The sequence below is a fragment of the Macaca fascicularis genome, chromosome 7 (assembly GCF_037993035.2).
Source record: "Macaca fascicularis isolate 582-1 chromosome 7, T2T-MFA8v1.1".
NCBI lineage: Eukaryota > Metazoa > Chordata > Mammalia > Primates > Cercopithecidae > Macaca > Macaca fascicularis.
The window spans coordinates 76,735,729-76,757,312 of NC_088381.1; the positions used below are offsets into that span (position 1 = coordinate 76,735,729).

At 40.4% G+C, this 21,584-nt stretch overlaps 1 protein-coding gene across 10 annotated transcripts in view; it reads left to right on the forward strand.

Annotated features, from left to right (window-relative positions):
* Positions 1-21,584, forward strand: part of SLCO3A1 (solute carrier organic anion transporter family member 3A1) — a 318,828-nt gene that overhangs the window by 135,765 nt on the left and 161,479 nt on the right. The window lies entirely within an intron of this gene.

The following is a 21,584-nucleotide window of genomic DNA, read 5'->3' on the forward strand; positions in this document are numbered from 1 at the left end:
AATCCCAGCTACTAGGGAGGCTGAGGCAGAGGGAATTGCTTGAACCCAGGAGGCGGAGGTTGTAGTGAGCTGAGATGGCACCACCGCACTCCAGCATGGATGACAGAGTGAGACTTTGTCTCCAAAAAAAAAAGATAATAATAATAAATTGTGGTCACAGCTCAAATGACATTCTGACATATGATGGATTCTCAAAGAGCTCAGAAGAAAAATAGTAGTTTTCCTGAGTCTCAAAAGATATGATTAGTCAGCAGACACAAGAGATATTTAAATACCTGAAGGAGGGGTCCTCCTGGCCACTCAGAGGATGTGGGATTTGCTGGTAAGGGATTAAGGGAATCCATTCAAGAACACTTGTCTCAAACTTATTTTGACTTACAAACCCATGTCTGTACTATTCTTTGTCACCTGACAGATAATTGTGTTTTATCACTTACAGATGTAGGGTTTTCTAGGGGCTGATGGGAAGGAGATATACATTTGAAAAATGGCATAGGGTTGGGTGTGGTAGTGCATGCCTATAATTCTAGCACTTGGGCAGGCCGAGGTGGGTGGATCACTTGAGCTCAGGAGTTTAAGACCAGCCTGGGCAATGTGGCGAAACCTTGTCTCTACAAAAAAATACAAAAACTAGCCAGGCGTGGTGGCATGTACCTGTAGTCCCAGCTACTCAGGAGGCTGAAGTTGGAGGATCACCTGAGCTGGTGGGTTGGGGAGTCGGGGGGCGGGGAGGGAAGTGGAGGCTGCAGTGAGCCATGATTGCACCGCTGCACTCCAGCCTGGGTGACAGAGTGAGGCCCTTTCTCAATCAGTCAATAAAGGCATAGATGAGAAGTGTAGCATCATTAATGAAATAACAAGTGAATACAATAAATTAACATTTAAAAATAAAATTAAAGAAATTAAAAATTTAGTGAGCCAAGGAAAACTTGATTACATGGGATGGTTCAGCATGAGACACAATAAAAGGGAAACTTGTAGATCAATTAGTAAAATAATCAAAATCCTTTGGGTCCTTTTCAGTGGTTTTTGAACTTAAGGGGAATAAGAATCACCTGGAGGGCTTGTTACACCACAGATTGCTGGTCACTGTGCTCATAGTTTGTAATAGATCTAAGGTGGAGCCTGAAAATTTGCAGTCCTAACGAGTTTCCAGGTGTTGCTGATGCTGCTGGTCCAGGAACCAGGCTTTGAAAAAATCACAGGTTTATTTCACTGTATCACTCTTATACGCACACAACAGCTTTATGCTTCAGTTTCATACAGTTAACGCAAGGACAGACCATAAGTCCTACCAATAACGCAGAGTGAGGTAGGATATAGCCCGATCATGGCTGCAAAAAGATAGCTGGAAAAACACAGCAACTATGTGTACAGTTTTCATCTCTCTCTTATACTTAACGTTGTTGTCCTTGACTAGTTTAGCCAGTCTCTTGTGTCTCCTTGTGAGGATATCAAAATTAGGTTGTCCGTAACCTGACTCTTCTTGAGTTGGTTCATCTCCTGACACTGCCCTTTTCCTGCAGAAACTACAGGGACCATCGCTCGCAGATAAGCCCGTTGCTGTTCATTCCACTGTGTCTTCGCATAAGCTTCCTTATTAATCTGCCGCAAAAGTGTATTCTTACTTAGGACCCCACTCAGCTGCCACCTCCTCTTTAGGCTCTTCTTGTCTTCTGTATCTTCCCTGTTCCATCTTCTTTCTGTACCTTATATGGACTCCTCCTGCAGCCCTTAACATACTGTATTATAATCTGTAACATATGTAGTCCTCTTCCTATCATGTGAGCAACTCTGGGGCATCAGCCTTACCTTCTGCAGTTTTGTGGCCCCTTTTCCAGCCCACATGTGAGCAGATACTTATGGACTGAATGTCCACAGTAAATATGGACTGTATGATTGAATGATTAGTAAAAACATTCCAGATTTTTCAGTCTATAAAAATGAATAGGATGCAATCACAACCAATAACAAGAATGTAGAGGACTCAAATAACTGATATTTGGAAAAGAGTTGCAGAGTCATGGTATAAATAAGACCATAATGAGAAGTCCTGAGAGTGAAGTCCACATTTGGCTGTACTTAGATTAATCATTTCATGGAAGAACCTAAGTGTTATTTATCTACTAATAAAAAAACAATTTGCTGATACCAACACAGGGACATGAATGAATATCACAAAACAGTTATCCATAAACATCTGTCATCTCCATTATATTTTAGTCACAGTGATAGATTATCAAATGAACTAGAGGACAGAATTAGTCTGAATCCTCAGCTCTAACATAATTACTTGGGAAAATATTTGCCAAGAGTAAAAAGATTATGAGAATAAAAACTTCTTCCATTTGCCTAGAAAAGAGTAGCTGCAGAATTCTAATCATCTAGAATATTTCAAAATCCACTGTCAGATGACCCATGAGCTCAGTCCATATGTGTGTTTTCAAATGCATTGCTTACCACTTCTATCCTTCACATACCATAGATTTTTTAAATGATGGGGGGAGGGGGGAAGAGATGGTGCTTTAAGATGAAGGAAATGGGCAGTTTTTTTTTTTTTTTTTTTTTGCAGGGGGGTGGGGAAAATCACTGGATAGTGGGACTATTTACAGTATGGGGCACGGAAAGGCAGCATTTGTTTTGAAGACATGTTAGAGTGCTAGAGTTTTGTGGAATAGCTTTTAATAGAGAATTAAAGCAATGCTGTTACAAGAGGAGCACCAGGGCCACTATGGGGTCTAGCAAAGGACTGGTGTTACTTAGTGCCTGCTGTTGGCTGCTTCTCTGGGAAGCCTGGTTCCTCCCTTTCACTCTCTCAGCTCACCTCCCTCTTAACTCTGACCATCCTTCTCAGACTCCTAAACTGGTTTCATCTCTCTTCCTCTTGGCCTCTGGGTGTCCCTAAGGCACTGTTCTTAACCCTCTTGCCTCTGGGTGTTCCTAAGGCACCATTCTTAGCCTCCAGCTCCTTCCTATATATACTCAGTTATTTATTACCAAATGCCCCTGGGACGTTTCCACTTAGATGTTCAGCCTCAAAAACAAACAAACAAACAAACAAACACAAAAAACAAAAAAGCCCCTGTGTTGAGCACATCTACTGGAAACCCACCTGCCTTTCCAGATATTTTCTCTAATTTGAACATACCATGATCAGACCCTTCCTGATGCATTTGCTGTTGCCTAGAATGCCCCCCACTATCCCCTATTCTAGAATACAGCTCTTAAACTCAAATGCCTACAGAAGCGAGGAGAGGAATTTACATATGTGATGCTGGCTGGGAATAGGGTGCAAAATGGCAGCTGACTTTGGCCTCAGTGTTGGGGAGCAGTAGAGTCCGTGGGGACAGTGAAGAGCTGGAAAGCTGGTGCAGCAGCAAAGCGGGCACCTCCTAAGCACCAGGCCATCCTTGCCATATAGGTGTGTGGGCCTAGGGTTACCAGATTTCTTTATTTTTAAAGAGAATGCAGGGTATGTTTGTTTTTAATTGCCTGATTTTGGCCAAGTGCAATGGATCACTCCTGTAATCCCAACACTTGGGGAAGCTGATGTCGGAGGATCATTTGAGCCCAGAAGTTCGAGACCAGCCTGGGTACCATGGTAAGATTCTGTGTCTACAAAAAATTAGGCAGGGTGGTGTGCACCTATGGTCCTAGCTACTCAGGAGGCTGAGGTGGGGGATCACTTGAGCCCAGGAGATGTGCAGTGAGCCATGATGGTACTACTGCACTCTAATGTGGGCAGCAGAGCAAAACCATGTCTCAAAAAAAAAAAATTGCCCAATTTTGTATGTGTTAACAATTGTTGAAATTAAAATCACCTTTTAGGCTAACATTAAGTAGATCATACAAACTATGTCTGTTAGTCCTGTGTGGGCCTCAGCTGCCAGTGTACAATCCCTGATTTAGAACATCTGGCTCAGTGCCATCCGGTAGACATATGCAAGACGTTTGAGTGATCTAAAATTTTCTAGTAGCCATGTTTCAAAAGTTAAAAGAGAACAGGTAAAATTAAATTTAATATTTTTAATTTAACTCAAGATTTCCCAAATATCATTTCAGTATGTAACCAATAGGAAAAATCACTAATGAGAGATTTCACATTCTGTTTTTGCATGTAAGTCTTTGTGCTTTATGCTAAAGGCACGTCTCAATTTAGACTAGTCCCATCTGACTAGTGGCTGCTACACTGCACAGCCCAGCTCTGGATGAGGAACAAGAATTAATTACATGCACATATAATGAATTGGGATTTTATTCATTATGCTTGCGTAGAGCTAGATAAGTTGAATTGAGGGTAATCCAAAGTAAAAGATAGTAAATCTGAGAATGATGAGTCCAAATATGACAAAAAGAAATAGATAGAAAAAAAAATTGCTGGATGGCACCAGAGTGATAATTGATAGACTTTCATAAGTCCATCGTGCATGGCTTCCAATAATCCCTTAAGGGACTTTTCTCTCTGGAGCTCTACCCTATGACACAGGAGTTCACAGTTTAAGTTCTAATTCATACTTCAAGGTTAGCTTCCAATTTGGATTTATCATGCTGTTGCCCTTCTAAAAGGCAAATGTCAAGCTGAGTGTTTTGTCCATAAGCATATAAACAAAATGAAGATCAAAGAAGCCACTGTAAAATGGGGAGGAGTGTTCTGAATTCATTAATGACTTCATCATTCAATCAAGATTTAACAAATGCACTACATTGGTAATGATGAGCATTTCCACCCAATATTTACCGGCTTTCACTGTACACTGTACATTCATACTGGGAAGCAGGGTTCTAGAGTTATTATCAGCTCTGACCTCGGGAAGGTTATCACCTCGAGTGACTCCTTTCTTGACCCTGACTACGTGATTTTTGTGTTTCCTTGCTACTGCATCCTTGATATGCTCAAGGATCTGTTGAGTGTTAAAATGGAAAGCCACCGATCTTCTAAACCATGTTAGCATCTCCCCAGAGGGAAATGTCAACCATCTGGCATGCAGTATTGTGTACACGGATCATTGTGCTCTCATGAGGCCTCTCTATGCCCAGTAACAGTCAAGATGTGGTCATTTATGCTCCCTTGCTACCAGAAGGGACAAGGGAAAGTATGGCAGCTTCTCAGGACTGTCACCTATTTAACTCCTGTCTAATGTTCTCTGTGACAACTTTAGCATTTTGGAAGATACACACCATTAGTGCTCTCCAGGAGCCAAGGGTCCCAACTCGGGTGACTTAAGGCAATGGCACAATTATAATTCTGGGTTGAACTGTCAACATTATTGGAAAGTTCCCGTCCTAGGGTTATTGCTGTGGCATTTCCCCATATCTGAACTCTTCTGGCATGGATCTGTTGTGAAAAAAACTGCCAAGTATGATGATTTTGAGAAACAAGAGTCTAAGGAAACTTGAAGGGAATCCAGGGCCCCTTATAGAGATGGTCATTTGTTAAGTCATTAAGTATGACCTTCCTGGCCTGTGTCTAGACTTACTGGCTTTAGTAAGCAGTCTCCACTTGGTTTCGGCCAGTCTTATCTCCTAAGTACAGCGTTGATTGGGAGAAGAGGAAGCAGAAATTTTGCCTTTATGCAAGAAGGAGCTTGCCCACAATTGTCTTGGGACGCATACTAGTCTTTGTACGAATTGCTTTAGTGCGAACATTTCAACCAGCACATAAAATTTCAGTTGTCTTTGTTTTGAGCCTTCTGAATTCAGAGGAAGTATTTCATACTGATATATTTAGATGAAAGAGAAAGTTACAGAGCACTTTTGGTTTGAGGTTACCACTCCAAACACTTTAAATGAAGATGAAATGTGAGAACTAGTTTATAGAGATAATGACTTAGAGTAGAAATTGAGAGCAAATACTTCCTTCCTTGGAAAACGCTCAGAAAGTGGATAGTAAAGGAGCGCTAAATGGAACTTGGCTGGGATGACATGGGCATTTCCTGTTTTCATCCACACATCCATTCTTCAGATAAATATTTATTGATTTTATCATGATATTCCAGGCACTTAGAATGCAGGTATAGTTAAGATCCATTTTTGTTTTTAATTTAATAGGCTTGGTCCATGGTAGCCAGCCTGCAAAACGAGCTCCCAATAATCCTCTTTTCCTGATGTGCATACCCCTGTTTGGTCCCCTTCCATAACAAATAAGGCTGACCTGTATAACCAATAAGATAATATGGAATTAATGATTTGTAACTCCAAGGCTAGATCATAAAAGATGTTGCTGTTTCTACCCTGCTCTCTTGGATTGCTTGCTCTGGAGGGAAGCTGGTCACCATGTTGTGAGGACACCCAAGCAGGCTGTGGAAAGGACCACATGGAGAGCTAAGCCTTCCTGCCAGCAGCCAGTCCCCACTTTCCAGCCATGAAAAGAAGCCCCCTTGGAAGCAGATCTTCCAGCCCCAGGCAAGCCTCCAGATGACTGTGGCCCTGGCTGATGTCTTGGTTGCAACTTCATCAGAGACCACAAGCTAGAACCACTTAAATTCCTGACCTATAAAATTTGCGTGACATGATAAGTGTTTATTGTATTAAGCCTCTGTGTTTTAAGATAATCTATTATGTAGCAATACATAACTAATACATAGTCTTTGTGTGTGCCAGGCTTTGTTTTAAGGCCTTTGCAAATAATAACCCATGAATCCTCATAACAACTCTTCAAAGTAGGTACTGTTATTACTCTCATTTTACACGTGTGGAAACTGAGGCCCAGAGATTATTTTTACTTTTTAAAATTTTGTCTTTTTTTTTTGATTTTGTAAAAATGTTTTACTTTTAATTTTTATGGATATATAGAGATGTTTAAATTACTAGCCCAAAGTCACAGTTTATAAAATGTTGAGCTGGAATTTGAATTGAACAGTCTACCCCTTAGTAGAATCTGCTTTTTAAAAAATGAACTAAGCAGCCTGACCAGAGTCCATGCTCTCAGTAGCTACGTTGTGTTGTCCTTAAGGAGGAGCATGTTTTAGAAAATTGGTTATAAAATCGGGTGATTGATGAAGTGCAGAGTTAAGAGAAGAGTGAACTGCCTTCAGAATCCAGTTCTGTTACCATTCAAGTGGAGGTCTCCGATAAATCACTTGTTGGAGCTTTTGTACAATCATCTGTAAAACCATTACTTCCCACTTGGAGAGATTTTTGAGGATTAAATGAGATAATGCATGAAAGCCCTCTAGCTTAGGCATCGGTACACCTGAGTTCCCTTCCCTTGCTCTGCACAGCCTGCTCATCACCACCAATGGGGAACTCTGTCCTCTGTAGGGCCCCTGCAGACATGGGCCTTGCCTGGATGCTGCTGCTGTCTGAGCCTAGGAGAGCTGTGCCTGGCATCCCAGCATAGGTACTCACAGCTATCAGAAGAGACTCCTGTTTGGGACCCTGCCCTCATTCCCACATAGGAAAAATTCATCTCAGCATCTGCTGGCCTTCATTGTTAGGTTGTAGACTACAATGAATGATATTCTGTGTTTAGTTACATTACGCACAACACTCTACAGAGTGGGTGCTTTTGAATCCTAACCACTAATTTACAAAATGGAGCGGCTCTGCTGGCTCTGTGAAGTATGTATTGTGGAACCAGAGGTGATGCTGTTGGGTGTGGGTGGTCATTTATGGGAGAGCAACATAAGCAGAGGAAGGCACGGAGACCTGGGTTCAAATCCCACTGCCAGTGCTATCTGGTGTGAGACTTTGGACAAGTTATTTAACCTTCTTGAGGCTTAGTTTCCTTGCAAGTAAAATACAAATGATGCTGACCTCATTGATTCCTGGTGAGGAACCCATGGAATAATGTGGGGTACCATGCATCAGTATCATTTCCCTTTCCCTTCATAATGATTATATTGGATAGCTAGTGTCATAGGAAGCTAATGGTTAGGCATTCAAACTCACACAAGAATAGATTTTGTTTTGCGGTGGAAACTTAGTGATAACTTTGGACTAAGACAATGTCAAGACATTTTGGCAGACAATCATAGAGTAGTTATATTCTTGTGAGGTCTGCAGAAGTCCCTAGTGGGGAGAGCAGACACAGCCTTGGATGCTCAGACCTAGCTTGGCAGTGAAACTAGAGCTTTAGTCTTTTTAAGTCTATGTTTCTGACCCTGGCGAAAATAAGTTATATATACCTTGAAAGATTTTCTTGAAAAAAAAAAATTTCTTGTACATGTCTGTATACACAAGATGGGGGAAAAAAGCAGTTCATAAAGTATAATATGCATTCATGATTAAAAAGAAGAAAAATTACACATCAATACTCATAGAAATTTAGACATAGAAGATAACTTCCTTATTCTGATAAAGAATGTCTACAAAAAATTCGAGAACCAAACACATGGTTAATATTGTACTTAATTATGAACCTTTATAATAGGAATGATTTAAGGATGCTGTCTTTTACCTTTTTCATTTACTATTACACTAGATGTTCTAGCTACTTAATAAGACAGGAAACAAAGTAAGATTAGAAAAGAACAAACAAAATTGCCCGTATTTGCAGATAAGATTATCAATGTTAAAAAAGAGATAATTTTCAAACTATTAGTATTCAGGTTTAACAGCTACAACATCAATGTACAAAAATCTTAACATTTCTATAGATAAGCAAAAACAAGTGGCAAATGAAAATTGTTTAAGAAAGTGAATATTTGCACTAGTAATCAAAACCATAAGGTATCTAAGGGAAAAATATGACAAAGATCTTTATCAAGAATATTATACAGCTCTATTGAAAAGCATAAAATAAGATATTTAAACAAAGGGTAAAATATACTGTATTCATGGATGGGATGATTCAGTATCATAAAGATTTTTTTTGCCCAAATATACCTGTAATTTCACTTCCATTGCAATAAAAACAAAACAGGTATTTTCATGGGGGTTGGGGACTATATAAGATAACTCTAAAGTTCATATGGCAAAGTAGATGATCAAGAATAATTAACATGGTTTCGTGTAAGGGGATCATACAGGAGGGAGCTTATCCTGATTGTTATCAGGATTAAAAATTATAGTAATTAATACATGTGATATTGGCACAGGGATATAGAAATAGATGTTATTTGAACTGCCTAATGTGCTCAAAAACCAACATACATATACATATACAGGCTGGCTACCATGGACCAAGCCTATTAAATTAAAAACATACATATACAGACAGCTAAATGAGAGTAACAACATTACAATTAACGAGGAAAAATGATTCATTTAATGAATGGTGCTTAAACTATCAGCAAATGAAAGGGACAAAAATAATCAGATCCCTACTTCATACCACAGTATAAATATATCAGGATGATTAACATCCTGAGTATGAAAAGCCAAAAATTTAAAACGTGTAGTGAAAAAATACAAACCCTAAGGGAAACTCTTAATGTAATCTAACTTGATTACATTAAAATTAAAACCTTAATAAAAGGACACCATAAACTAAGTTAAAAGATAAGAGAAGAAGTCCTAGCCAGAGCAATTAGGCAGGAGAAAGAAATAAAAATCTTCCAAATGGAAAAGAAGTCCAACCGTCTCTCTTCACTGATGATGCGATTCTATACCTAGAAAACCCTAAAGGCTCCACCAAAAGGTCCCTGGAGCTGATAAATGACTTCTGTAAAGTCTCAGGATGCAAAATCAGTGTACAAAAATCAGTAGTGTTTCTATACACCAGTAACATTCAAGCCAAAAGCCAAATCAAGAATGCAATAACATTTACAATAGCCACATCCACACTCATACAAAATACCCAGGAATGCATCTAACCAAGGAGGTGAAAGATCTCTAGAAGGAAAACTACAAAACACTGCTGAAAGATATCATAGATGACGCAAACAAATGGAAAAACATCCCATGCTTATGAATTGGAAGAATCAATATTGTTAATATGGTCATACTGCCAAAAGCAATCTACAGATTCAACACCATTCCTATCAAACTACCAACGTCATTTTTCACAGAAGTAGAAAAACCTATTCTAAAATTTATATGGAACCAATAAAGAGCCCAAATAGCCAAAACAATCCTAAGCAAAAAGACCAAAGCTGCAGAGGCATCACATTACCTGAATTTACACTATAAAGACATAATAACCAAAATAACATGGTACTTATACAAAAACAGACTACATAGACCAGTGGAACAGAATAGAGAACCAAGAAATACAGCTATTTGATCTTCAACAAAGTTGATAAAAATAAGCAACGGGTAAAGGACTCCTTATTCAATAAATGGTGCTGGGATAGCTGGTGAACCATATGCAGAAGACTGAAACTGGACCCCTACCTTTCATCATATGCAAAAATTAACTCAAGATGGATTAAATATTTAAATGCAGAACCTCAAACTATGAGAATCCTGGGGAAAGAAACCTAGGAAACACCACCTGGAATATCAGCCTTGGGAAATAATTTATGGCAAAGTCATCAAAAGCAATTGAAACAAAAACAAATTTGGTAAGTGGAACATAAACTAAAGAGCTTCTGCACAACAAAAGAAACTATCAATGGAGCAAACAACCAGCCTACAGAATGGGAGAAAATATTTTCAAACTGTGCATTCGACAAAAGTCTGTTATCCAAAATTAATAAGAAACTTAATTCATTAAGCAAAAAACAACCTCATTAAAAAGTGGGCAAGGTCAGGTGTGGTGGCTCATGTCTGTAATCCCAGCACTTTGGGAGGCTGAGGCAAGCAGATCACCTGAGGTCAGGGGTTCGAGACCAAAGTAGCCCACATGGTGAAACTCCATCTCTACTACTCAGAAGGCTGAGGCATGAGAATCGCTTGACCCAGGGAGGCTGAGGTTGCAGTGAGCCGAGATCGAGCTATTGCATTCTAACCTGGGTGATAGAGTGAGACTCTGCCTTAAAAAAAAAAAAAAAGTGGGCAAAAGACATGAACAGACACTTCTCAAAAGAAGACATACAAGCAACCAACAAACATATGAAAAAATGCTCAGCATCATTAATTGTCAGAGAAATTCAAATCAGAACCACAATGAGATACCATCTCACACCAGTCAGAATGGCTGTTATCAAAAGTCAAAAAACAGCAGATGCTGGCAAGGCTATGGAGAAAAGGGAATGCTTATGCACTGTTGCTGGGAATGTAAATTAGTTCAGCCACTGTGGAAAGCAGTTTGAAGATTTCTCAAAGAACTTAAGACAGAACTACCATTCAACCCAGCAATCCCATTACTGGGTACATATCCAAAAGAAAATAAATTGCTCTAGTAAAAAGACATATGTACGTGTATATTCACTGTAGCACTATTCACAATAGCAAAGACCTGGACTCAGCCTAGGTGCCCATCAGCAGTGGATTAGATAAAGAAAATGTGGTGCATATCCATCATGGAATACTGAGCAGCCATTAAAAGGAATGAAGTCATGTCCTTTGTAGCAACATGGATGCAGCTGGAGGCCATTATCCTAAGCAAATTACGCAGGAACAGAAAATCAAATACCACATGTTCTTTTCTTGTAAGTACAAGTTAAACATTGGGTACCCGTGGACATAAAGTCGGCAGTAATAGACACTGGGGACTACAATGGGGATAGGGTGTGGGGAAAAGGATGAAAGGCTATTGGGTACTATGCTCACCACCTGGGTGATGGGATCATTCATAACCCTAACCTCAGCATCACACAATAAACCTATGTAACAAACATGCACATGTATACCCTGAATCTAAAATAAAAATTGAAATTATTTTAAAAATTAAAAAATAAAAACAACACACATATAGGCAGAAGATTTCTGCTATACATAACCAACGATTAATATTCAGAATATTTAAGAATTCCTAAAAATTAAAAAAAAAGACTATGCCATAGAAAAATGGGTACAAAATAGGAACAGGGAGAAATCAGAGGTGAGGAAACGGAATAGGTAATGAAAAATAGGTATAAAAAACATGCGCAACCTCACTAGTAGTCAAGAAAGTGCAATTAAAACAATACAAAGACACTCTGGGAGGCCGAGACAGGCGGATCACGAGGTCAGGAGATCGAGACCATCCTGGCTAACACGGTGAAACCCCGTCTCTACTAAAAAATATAAAAAACTAGCCGGGCGAGGTGGCGGGCGCCTGTAGTACCAGCTACTCCGGAGGCTGAGGCAAGATGGTGTGAACCCAGGAGGCGGAGCTTACAGTGAGCTGAGATCCGGCCACTGCACTCCAGCCTGGGTGACAGAGCGAGACTCCGTCTCAAAAAACAAATAACAAAAAAAAACCAATACAAAGAGATACTATCTTACACCTCTTAGATTGGGAAGAATTAAAATCTGAGAACACCAAGGGTTGGCAAAAATATAGGGAAGTGAGGATTTTCACACAATGCTGCTAGCCAAGGGTGGTGGTGTGTCTCTGTGGTCCCAGCTACTAGGGAGGCTGAGGCAGGAGGATTGCTTGAGCCCGGGAGTTCAAGGCTGCAGTAAGCAATGATTACTCCACTGCACTCTAGCTGGGAAACAGAGCGAGACCCTGTCTCTGAAAAAAAAAAAAAAAAATTGTAAGATTGCTTTGGAAAATAAGTGTCATTTTCTATTACAAGTCAGCAAATCTACAAATACAAATACACTCGAGAAAACCATAGATACAGGAGGAAACATAAGAATGTTCACTGGAGCATTGTTTGTAAGAGTTAAAAACTGAGACCAGTCTAAATGTCCATCCGGAAGAGAGTAGATTTAGAAAGTATTTGATATGTATAAGATAGAACACGATATGGCAATTAAGCAAATAGATTAGATACATTTGAATAACTTAATGTTGAGTCAGATAAAAAGTCTCAGCTAAGTTGTGTTCCTTTTGTGTAACATTTTTTAAAACCACTACATGGCACTTTGAATTATTTTTGGACATATATATGATTTTATAATTGTGAGTGTGTGTGTATAGATATACAAAACATGTATATTTACATATAAACCTTCATATATACACAAGTACACCCCACAGTTATAAAATCATGTCTGTGAAAGACATCTAGAAGTTCCAGAGAACAGTATCCTCTGGGAAGGGAAGGGGGGCAAGTTAAATTGAGCTGGAGCGAAAAGGAGGCTTTAACTCTGTAACTTTTTTTCCTTTTTGTTAAAAAAAGAATCTGGGGAGTGACTGCTTAATGAGTATGTGTTTTCTTTGTGGTAATGCAAATGTTTTGGAACTATATATATACACACACACACACACACACACACGTGGTGGTTGTACAGGGTGAATGTATTAAACGCTGTTGAATGCAGAAACAAAAAAAGGAATCAAAATAATAAGAGACCTAAAGGCAATGTCATAGAATTTGTTAAAATTGAGGGTTGATTATGCTAATTAAAGTTGAAGGTCAATTATACTAATTTAATTATTTTCTGTATTTGTGTGTTTAAAAGCCTTTGTTGAAGCAACAGCCATCAGCACTTTTGAGATGTACCCAGAGAAACTGTTGGAAATCTGTCTCTTAGTGGAGAACATTCTCTTTAGGTCTGTCCCTGTGTACCGGAAGGTGTTTGTGCATGAGTGCTGGTACCATGCCTGTGTGCACACACGCTTGTATTCATCTCATGCTCAGCTGCTGTTGCCTTGGCAACTTGGGATGCTCTGTCTCCTGCTGAGTCTGGGGTAGTTGGAGGGCTTTGCGCATTGGCTGTTCATTTCTCTTCGAGCACTGTCATCGAGAGCAAGGCTGATGAGTCTGTCTATCTTTGTCTCTGCCTCCTAAATATGCAATTTACCTTGTCATGAGTATCTTCTAGCTACTCTCCCCAGCTTGCATACCTCATTTTCAGCCATTCATTTCTAAGACATAACTGTGAATGCCTAATCAAAAAAGAAAAAAAGGAAAATTTACAACCTTAAACCATTTTTTCTAAATAATAAGCAGTTAAGAACCAGGAAATGCTTTAAGGACCAGGCGGGAAAAAAAAAAGACGAAAGAAAGAAAAGAAAACGTGCTGTATTTGCATTGTCTCTACAGATCCTCTTTTCCAGTCACTGGGATTGCCTCAATGGGCAAGACATCCAGCTGTAGGACCTGGCACCAGCACATATTATGGGATGCTGCTTCATTAGTGCTTATGGAATAAATTCCTACCTTTTGGTCACTGTGGTCCATTAGGAACCTTCTGGCTTGAACCTCCTTGTTCAGACTTGTCTACAGGGTTGAGCATGCCAGTGCCTCCGGCCCCAGCCTCCTGTGCCCACTGGCCTGCTGTTCCATTCTTTCTAGCTGCCACTTGGAGTGCTTGAGCCAGAAACTGATAAGATAAGGACACCTAAATACTGGTTCAACTCTGGGTCTCACATGCCCCGCCTCCCAACCCAGGGAAATTTTTTAGTGGCTTGAGACTGCATGAAAAGGTATAAAACAAACATGTGCTGTTTATCAACACAGTAGGGTTTCCATTCTTAGAATGTTAAAGTGGTCATGTATTAAGGATATCTAACCCAACCAACCAGCCAGCCAATATTTACTGAGTTCTTACATTTTGCCAGGCATTTTAGAAATGTGAAGACTGAAATCCATAGAAGTTGTGTGAGTTCTTTTTTATTAACTCAGTTGGCACCTTTGTCTAGAGAGGTACCTGCTCAATGCAGGTCCCTCCATCCTGCTTAAAAAGATCATTAGAGCCCCCTTTTTTCACATTGCTCTTCTAAGATCACTACATAGGGAAGACCATGACATAGGGACTTTTGGCTAAGTGCTGAATCCATATTGAGCCCTTAGCTGCTGAAACTGAGGGTCTTAGCCCAGCGAGGATGTGAAGATTTTTTAACCTGTAGAGTGGATGTGTGGTTTTCCCGTTTAGCCTCAGTACAGATGTACATTCGCAGGGAAAGAAGGCACCTACTTGCTACCAATCCAGGTGTTAATTGTCCCTGATAAGCAGCCAGGGCCGTGTTCTAAGGCAGGCAACATCTAGACACAGTCCTTGGCCTGAGATAGCAAGAGGAAGAAACCGTCCAATGGAAACTCACTCTGAAAAGGCCCTTGAACAGCATACTCCTCATTCAGGACCTGTCTGGACAAAGCAATGTGTTTTTATCAGTCTGGCAACATTTCTTACAATTCCATAAGGCCCAGGTGATGAAAATAGCATAGTGTGAATGTATTTAGTGCTTTTTCTCTTCTGTTTTAAGAAAAAACTTTATTAACATGGAATGCAAGTCTATTAGTTCCTACTTGTCATTCTGAGAATTTTTCTTCGTATTGACTCTAGCCTTTCCAAACAATTAATTTTATTTGCCTGATGCACACATAGTAGATTAAGAGTTTTATGGTAAAGATATTCTCCAAAATTGGTACTAGCAATTATCTCTCAGGAAGAGCCTGCAGTGGGCAGGAGACTCACTTTTTATTGAATATTCTATAATATTTGAATTAAATTTTCCCAAATGCATCTCTTTTTCAATTAAATAAACTTAATTAAAACATCCTTTCTAGTAGAACACAAGGGATACCTATGCTGATAATACTACATGCACTGTGCTCAGTATAGGATCATTTGAATTACCATACCCTAGTTCTTCTACTTAATAGCTGTGTGATGCCACCAATTACTTCAACATCCCAAGCCTCAATTCTCAAATCTGAACAGTAGAGGTGAGGATGATTGCTTATCTCACAGAGTATTATAAAGGTGAAGTGAGGCAAGGATATCACTCTTCCCTGCATTAAAATTACATTGCCTGCCTCCCCTGTGAACCGTGTGTACCTCGATAGTAGGAAATTCATCTTATGTATCTTTACATGCCCAAGTCCCCCAGCTCTGCTCTGAAACATTCTGATAGGAAGGGACATTCTGTCATATTATTTACTGCTATATCTCCAGTGCCTGGAACAGTGCCTAGCATAGTATACGTGCTGTGTAAATGTTTGTCGAGTGCACTTATGTGTGGTAGGAGGTAGTTACTTGATGGTGTTCAGCTTGCTGAAATGACTTACACATGTCCTGTCTCACCCCTAGTGGTTAGTGCTAATAAATGTCTCGGCTTCAGAGAAGATACACTATGGAATATACATTCCTTTTGCTTTTTAGTACTTTATTATTTTTTCCATCAGCTGGCCTGTCATGCATTGGCCTCAGCATCTATCAACAGACCTTGTGATTCTGCCTTCCCTTTCCCATCAGAGGATGTCTCATCAGTGTATATCTTGTTAGTGAATACCTCGTTATTCTTTCATCAGACCTTCTGTCATTTTCTCAGCTGCGTTGATGAGAAATCCTAGACTTCATGGGAAAGGTCAGGAGTTGGCAAATGAGAGCTAGACAAGATTCAATAGTGACATGCAGTGGTTGTCCTGTGGGATGAAGGGCTTTCGTGAGTGATACGGTGGGTACACACAACAGCTAGTTCCCCATGGAATTCATGGATACAGGGCCAGGATTACATGCACCACCAGCTAGAAGATGACACCAGGTCAGTCTGGCTATGGGTCGGATCACACCCTTGGCAGTAGGTTTGAATGAGGTGGCACTGGGGTAGGCATTGCCTGGCAGTGTTCCCCATCAGTACTGCACAGCTGGGGACCAGCTGCAGAAGGGCCATGCTCACACTGCTCAGCAGCTGTAGCTGTCAGCCTCTATCATGGATTCTGATAATCATCCAGATTAACTGAAATGTGCAAAACAGGTTGGTGCCTCATGGTACGTGGTACGTGGACCGTCTCAGGCACTGGTTACAGAGGCAGATTCCTGGATCCCACCCAGACCTTCTAGGAGAGGCTCTCTGGGGTAGGGCTTCATAAGTATCAGCTTTAACATGCTCTAGTCTGTGCTAAATCACAGGGATGGTGGAGAGCCATGCTGGACTAGCTGGGAGTCTGGTTTTTGGAGCCGACAGACCTGGGTGGGGTCTAGGCTCTGCCACCTGCTAGCTGTGTGACTGTGGCACGCAGTCCTGCTGAGCCTCTGCATCCTCCTATACGGTGAAGATCACGATAATGGTGTCCACCTCATGAAGTTGTCAGGATTAAGTGAGATAATGTATGCAGGGCATCACAGCACAGCATATGGCCTACCACAAGCAGGTAAGAGTATAGCTGGTGAGGCAGCGATGACAATGATGATGACTGTCCGTGGAGAGGGGAGTGGTTTTAGTAATTCTGCTCCATGCAGCATTAGAAGAGTAGATGCTTGAGTAGTGTTGAATAAATGATGAATTATTGGACATTTTATTGACAAACAGAACAACAAAAACCAAAGATATTAACTCCCTGGATTAGATGTCACCATAGTCTGTGTATCAACAAAATCTCCAAAGTGATTTTGAAGGAATCTTTGAGTTTGGCAGGGGATAGATGCTAGTGAGTGATTTGGGAGAACTAAAGCAGGTGCATCCCAGAAGCAATAATTGGAGCTTCCTCTCAATTGTCCCTCAAATGCATTAGTCCCAACTGAAATCTGGTGGTTTGTCTAATGTTAAAAACATTCTTTTACTTTTCATCCTGGATGCATCTAAGGCCTGCGTTTGAGCTCCTACCTAAAGCAGTTCTGTCTGGCAGAGAGCAGAGCAACAATCCAAGTGTGGTCTATGGCCCTAAGCTCTGAAAGCTTCATCATTTCCTTATGGGGATAATTACACAAAAAAATCGTTTAAAGCCTCTGAAACTCTTTTATTGAACCCTAATAAACATCAGTGGCTTTATTTGCCACAACTTACTAAAAAGCAGAGCAGTGGTTAAATGAAATGATTATGATTTGCATTGTTTATTTTGAAGGGTCTAATTAAATAATTAGTTCAATCTTCTAGCTGTTTTTAGAAACCAATATTTAGAACCCTACAGAGAGATTTGCTGGGCCCAGGAACTCACTTGGGGAAGTGATTGGCCTTTGAAAAATAAGTAGAAAGTCATCAAGGTATCTCTGCCCACCTAGTGTTTGCTTATGGAAACCATCTGCTGGTTAAAGTTCCTGGCTCAGAACAGCCCTAGCCAGGCAATCACAGCCTGCACAGAAGTGCAGTGATGGCCATAGTGTGCCCAAGGGGCTGATCGCTTCAAGAGTGTCTGGGAAGTCGATGGTCTGTCACTGCGATCTTGACATCCTGTGTGGTTCAGTCTAGTTGCAGCTGGACTCATGCTGGGTCTGGCAGGTAGGTGAGAAACTCTACCTTGTTGTTGCTGTCCATGTTTCAAGGCAAGCGTAAGAGTGGCCCCACACAGAGGAAAACACACGTTAGGCTCAAGCACCTGCCTGCACTTTGCTGCTGCTTGTTTAAAGGAGTGCTTGGAAATGCCAGCTGCCCAGCCTCTGGAGAGTTGCGGAGACGGACCCCTGTCCTGTGGAAAGTTGAGTTTGAGGATAGCCCTGACCACTGAGGGATGCAGAGCACATCTATGCTAGTTCACTTCTACACAACCTGATGGATTTCTTGATATTATTCACTGGATAATTCCCCTGTGGCCCAGTCACCTTCCCTTTTGTAAGAATGACCTGTCTATGTGATAGAAAGAACTCAAGCCATGGGATCAAGTGGATGTGAATTCCACTGCTGAACCTGCCATACACTGACTTGGGGACTGAGCGAAAGCGTTTCTGAGACTCAGCCCAGAAACTATCACAGGAGGAATTGGAATAGCTAATTGTGCCTACTGAGGGTTAAAAGCATCTTGTATGTGAAAGGAGATAGTGCCACACCAGGTGTGCTCAGGCTGTGTCTGTTAGCAGCTGAGTTGCTCTGTCATCTCATGCTTGGGTATGCTGTTGGGTAATTTGCTAATCTATGTTTTTATAAAGCCTAGAAAGCAGCAATCAGAAAATATTAAATTCAGAGGTTAATTAGGTCTCTCACATAAGCCAGGTTGTGCTGCAGTTGCCTGAAAATTTTGCATTCTTTCTAACTTCTGCACTTTGAGAAAGAGCAGGGCTTGTTCGCCATCCTGGTTCTAAGAGCAGATGGTCTGCCTGACCAAGAGCTCAGAGGTGACATTAGTTAAAGATCTATGACATAAGCTACAGCTTCTATGAGCGCCAGATTGACCTTTGTTAGAATGAATGAGTTTTACTGGACTTTGGTACAGCTGCTGAGTTAGTTCAAGAGCACAGATGCTTTTTGGTTAGAGGCATATTAGGTCATGAGCTTGCTAGAAGTCAATCTCTGTGAGTCTTTTTCCCACAAGTAATGAGTGCTGGGGTTCATGTTGGTGACTATTTTCTGCTTTGATCTGGCATATTTCTGCCCGATCCAACCTTTTTTGTGCCCAACACTCCTTGTGTCTTTAAGATGAGCTGAATAAAAAAATCCAGCAGGAAAAAAAGACAATTTCCTATTCATTTAAATGACTGCCTTTATTGTTAAAGACTCAACTCTTTTTCTAAACTAGTTTTCCAGTGCCCCAGAAGACAAAACATAGTGAGTGTAGTAAACAGGATAGATGTATCTAGTGTAGAGAGAATCATCAGAATTACTAACTGAAGCTCCTTCATTCAGCTACCACTCCAGACCAGAAAGGGAGTTCCCCTCTAGGGAAAGGTCTACTTAAGATGCTTGTTTAAGCCCCCAAATTGATCCTTTAACAATGTCTCCCTTTATTTGATCTCCGTTTTAGAGAACCAGAGTCCTTTACTTCAGCGAAATAATTCCTAAAGGAAGTAGCAGAAAGGCTCATTAATTGATAGTTTGGGAATGGTGCTACATCGAATTATATAACCTGGAATGTCATATTATACTGATTAGGCACTCACATGCATTGCACAATAGTTTATATATGACCTAAGCAACATTTCCACTGACACACAGGAGGACTACAATATGTCTGTGGTGTAACATTTAGGACAATATCTTTATATATATGTTCTCAATTAGATAAAAGTCAGTTTCATGGTAGGTGCTGCTAAGAATAAGGGGGAGAGATTGTTCTCTTAACACCTGTCTAGTTAATGTGGAACTTGGTTGGAGAACCTATAAACACAAAATATTCAGGTGTTGTTCCATAGTGAAAAGACAACAGCTTTCTACCATAGCAGACTCTGAGCTTGAGTTGAAGGGACATTGGATGGATATATGACTGGAGTATTGAGGCTGGAAGTCCTCTCTTACATTGAATCAGGGAAGACCACAAGGAAAGGTCTGGGAGAGAACAAGAGGGGGTGGATGTCAGATGTTGTTTTGGGAGAGAACAGAGGAAGAGGAGTCGCTGAACAGGGATAATGTGGAGAGAGGCTTGCCTCATGGTGAGTGGCAGAATGGCTTGGGTTGTATGCACTAGAATGGCCTTGCATAGGAAGGGAGGAGCAAGGGAAGTGGATGATTTAATTGATGCTAAGAATCTCTCACAGATTTTTAGAGGCCTTAGAATCAGTAGACTCTTCTGAAAATTAGAAGAACTGGAGAGGGCTTGGAGGAAGGATAGTAGTATATTTTTTTTCCTGTTCTGTAAGTTTTTGGGCATCATGCATTAAATTATTAAAATAATCCCCAAATCATAAAATTAGGGTATTTTGAGGTTACCATGAGTACTTTACCCAAGGAAGAGAGATCCAAGCTCTCTTAGTTTATAGGGTAGTACCTCAAAGACTCTTAAGTTTATTTATTTTCTAAATTTTTGGAAGCATCTCTTACCAGAGGAAAGCCTTTGGAAAGAATCAGACTGACAACCTTGAGGACTTGCTGATTTTGAACCTGTAGGTCAAATATCTAGTCTCTGATGGGGCCAGAAAGGTTGCCTTTTCTAAAGAGGTCACCTCAGTGAACCAGAGGACCCAATCACAGGTGCCATTGCTTGAATGAACTTGAGAGCAACCCCATACTTGGTTCCTAAATGACTCACCAGCAGAACTGAAAGACCTTTTCTTCTTCCTGCAAATATAGACACACATAACACATAATTCAGATTGCTACATTCCTTGGAATGGCTTCCACTGGGGTTGACATGGGTCTGATTTGATCAAAACCTGGACCCAGCAAGTGAGACCTCCCTGGAGCTTATTAGGCCTTATAATAACAGACTGGGGTTCACATCCCCCTTTCACCTCCAGGTTGTGCAGTGCCCCTAAGGCAAGTCACCTATTCTTTCTGAACTCCAGTTTGCCTTTCTGTAAAAACAGAGTAATTCTGTAAAAACTTGTTCCGTGTGGGTTTTGTGAACATGAAGTAATGTTTATGAAATATCTAGCTGAGTGGCACATTCAATGGTCTAAAAAAAATTGCAGTTAAGATATTTTCATTTTAAATTCCTTGACCTGTGACCTCCTTTCTAAACTGGCATACTACGATTATCTAGATTCATTTTTACAGGTTTTGGAGAGTCAACATTGACACTGAAATCAAATCAGGTTTAAAATTCTGTGTTCAACTTGGTAGAACATAAGGGTTTTATACACACACGTGCACAGAGATAGACATCTGTTGTCTTCTCAATGATGTTTTTCAGTGATATTGGCAAATGTGATTATTACGCCTAGAAAACAATAATTGGCACCACAATCGTTATATGATATATGTGAATGTAAAACTGAAACTAAAAGCAAATCCTTTCAAAAAGCAAATCTGCTTTGGATAGCATCAGTCATGGTCAAAAAGGCAGATAAACTCCCTGTCTACCAAGAAGAGCAATATTTCAGCTATAGAAACTCTATTTGAAGAGATTTTATGG